Source organism: Triticum aestivum, chromosome 3D, assembly GCF_018294505.1.
Source record: "Triticum aestivum cultivar Chinese Spring chromosome 3D, IWGSC CS RefSeq v2.1, whole genome shotgun sequence".
In the NCBI taxonomy this organism is placed as follows: domain Eukaryota; kingdom Viridiplantae; phylum Streptophyta; class Magnoliopsida; order Poales; family Poaceae; genus Triticum; species Triticum aestivum.
In genome coordinates, this window is record NC_057802.1 from 483,565,077 (window position 1) to 483,568,788 (window position 3,712).

The window sequence follows — 3,712 nt, forward strand, 5'->3', positions numbered from 1 at the left end:
ATGAATATATAATGGGTCGGTGGTACTTAAAAAAATATTGGGTCGATGTGGTGATCATGTGTCACCCGTAAAATAAGCCACCCCCGATAATTGGTGTGGTGATCGTATTAGGAAAAATGATAATTGTCAATGAGGCTTGTTCAATTCTCTGAATCGTCATTGTGCTTAGGCCAGCTCCAACGCATGACCTCAAACGGACGTCCGTTTTGTTCGGATTTTGTCCGTTTGGGTAGGGCAATGGGGCGGCGTCCGACCGTTTTTGTGTGCACATCTGGTCCACCACGGCCAACCGGTGCCCCTGTGTGCACATTTTGACCACTGACAACACATTGATTTCATTTCATGAACAACATTTTGATACATTGTGCACACAATTCACCAATTCTTCGCTAGAATAGTAAGACCAAAGATAACAAGAACCACAATTAGACATTTTAAAAGATATTCAACTTCCGCAACTGCTTCCACTGGTTGGATTAATATCTTCTCTATGTCTTAATTGTTGATCCGCGGCTTCTCGAGCTTGCACACTTCTTTTTTCTTTGGTTCTAAAGAAGCAGATGTTGTTTCACATCTAATCTCATATGTAGTCTCTATTCTAGTAAGGAGTGCTCGAGCATCTATCAAATTTCGTTCTATCAATAGATTGATATATTCTCTTTCCCAATAGCAAAACTTGCATCAATCCTATACACAAATTTGACAAACAATAAGCTACAAAAATTGCGCTCAATCCGGTGAACATCCGAATCAAAAGAAGCATACCCCATTATTTTTGCACTTGAAAAACACTCATCCGGGATGTTCCGACGTGGTAGGAACGCGGCGCATGATGTTTCGCGGGCAGTCATCGCACTTATGACCAGTCGTAGTGAGCCGGTGAGCCGCTTGGCTAGCACCGAGCTCGGGGCGACGATCGGGCTCGTCTTTGCCGGTGAACCGCCGACGAGATAGATCTGATAGTCTAGAGGCGGAGTCAGTGCCAGCATGCGCCGCGGAGGCGTTGCCTTGGTTGTGCCCTGCGGTACCCGGCCAATCCATGCCAATTGCCAAGTCGCGGTCGTCGGCGACCCGGATGCAGCAAATTCGGCGGCCGGACACGCCAAATCCCGCCGCCGAAGATTTAGCCGGTGCCCGCCTATGGCCGAGCGAGAGAGGCACAAATCTGATGGTCGTGCTTGGGGGGCGGGCGGGCTGGATAGGGGGCACGCTAGGAAAATGGGCGGTGGCGTCTATGGCAGGGTGGGGGTAGTGGGGGCGGCGGGAGGGGGGAGATAAACAAGAGGCGTATGCGTCACCGATGTGTTGTCCAGGGAAGGACAAGGGCATGCGTCCTGCCCGTCCGCATGTGTCTGTTTTGATGCAAACGCGGCCCAAATTTGGGTCAGGTATGAGTCAAAAGCGGAAGAAAAACAAATGTTTGTCCGTTTGCTCTCGCGTGTTGGAATGTGCTTTGTGTCCGTTTATCCCTAAACGAATGCAGCCAGACTATTTGGGGTCGTGCGTTGGAGTTGGCCTTAATCAATCGTGTTTCCTATTTATTTCCTGATGGAAACAACTTTTTTTTAGACAAACATGATGGAAATAACTGGTCTTGCGCGGAGGTCACCTTCTATGTGCTGGGCAAGAAAGAAAAAGGTTTTTTTGAGTTTTGAAACGGCTCATGATGGAGGTCTGTCCCTGTGCAGTCGGTACAGGATGTGGGCTGACAGTTTCCACTTTCCACCGTTCTATCCAAACGGCACCATGTGCGCTATGGGCCAACACGCTTTTTTATTCAGGCCCACTACTGTACGCGTCGGGCACCTCACTTAGGCCGCGTTCGGCTCCGGGAGCTCCAGTCAGCGCCGAAGGCGCTAACTAGGAGTTCCGGCGCCCACGCTGCCGCACTTAGGCCTTGTATAATGGAAGATGCTTAGGGAGGTGCTTAAAAAAATAAACCGAATGGAAGATGCTTAGGAAGGTGCTTAGAAAAATAAACCGAATTTTTCTGAAGCACCGGTGCCTATTTCAGGAGAGACGTGGTTTATTTCTCTAAGCACCTTGCATTGTACAAGGCCTTATGGGCCGGCCCAAAACAAAGGCGCAACCAAAAGGAAACAAATTAGAAAATGGCACGCGGGACAAGGATCGAACCAACGACTTGGCCACTTAGGCACATATGATAGCTTACATCGTTTCCCTCCTTTCTTGTTTCCTTTTTCCATTTTTTGTTTTTCTTTTTCCTTTTTCTCTTCCTTATATGGTGAATTCTTTTAAATACGTGAACTCTTATCAAACCGATGGATTTTCTTTCATTTTTTGATGAACTTTTATCAAATTCGATAAAATTTGAAAAAGTTCATAAATCTGAAAAAGAAGTTCATTGGATTTGAAAAAAGTTCACAAATTTGAGAAAAAGTTAGACGGACTTGAAAAAAGTTTATTGGATTAAAAAAAATTCATCACATTTGAAAAAGTTCATCATATTTGAAAAAAGTTCATCGATTTTGAAAAAGGTTAATCAAACTTGAAAAAAGTTCATCAAATTTGAAAAATAGTTCCTCAAATTTGTAAAAGAGTTCATTGAAATAAAAATAGTTCTTGAATTTTTTTTAAAAAGTTCATCAATTTAGAAAAAAAATTCCTCAATTTTAAAAAAAGTTCATAAATTTTAAAAAAATACATCGATTATTTAAAAAATGCAAAATGAAAAATCTTCAATTTGGAAAAAACGAATTTAAAAAAACACGTATTTAAAAAAGAAAAAGAAAAGAAAGACCAAATAAAAACCGACCCAGAAATGACAATGAATCAGGAAAAAAACCCGGTTTGGAAAGCTTCCCAAAACCAGAGGATTCCCGCGACCGTAGAGAACAGTAAATCAGCTGTTCCTCTATGGCATAGTGGTTCTGTCGTTCGAGATTCAGGAAGAGATTGTGAGTTCGACTCCCGGTTGCGCCACAGCTCGCCAGCGGGAGGGATGCGCTTCAGGCGCCCGTTTGCAAACGATGCGCCAAATAGGAAATGCCTTAGGCTTCTCTCCGCTCCCTCGGCTGCGCTCCTGAAGCGGACCAGTCTGGAGCTTATTTTCAGGGAGCGGCTAAAACCGTGCTCCACGGAGTCAGCAATATTGAAGCGGAGTGGAGGGAATCCAAATAGGGCCTTAGTACAGCCGGGTGCTCCGATCCCGATACGAACGAGCGCGTGGAGATAACGTGAGCATGCGAGGACGGGCGCTCCTATGGATTTTAATGCCCCAGTAAATATTCTCTGTATGTTCCCTCATTTTAGCAAGCTTGCGACCAATAAATAGTTTTCTGACACCTGGTGCGCTAGATAAAGCATACTTCACAACTGTCAGATAGTCCAATCCCGGCTTGCCTTCTAGATCAGGAAATTGACCTGCTTTCACATAAGTAGAATCATCATCTAAGGGCATTTCGGTTTGGACACTTGAGAGCCCATGGCCTCTCCACGTACTTGATGATTCCAGCCACAAAGACAAATATGGCTGGGATCAGAAACTGGCTGTGCGCTGATGACATCCAAAACACGTACAAGGCCAAGCCAACTTGGGCCAGTAGATTGAGCATGTGCCTCAGCCATAACTCATTGTCCTCAATGGAGAAAGGCGTCCAGAAAGGCGAGAGCCGGTGCATCTCTCCAGCTCCAAGCACATCACTTTTATGCAGTGAAAGCTGGCCAAGAGCATAGACTGCGAACATGTCAG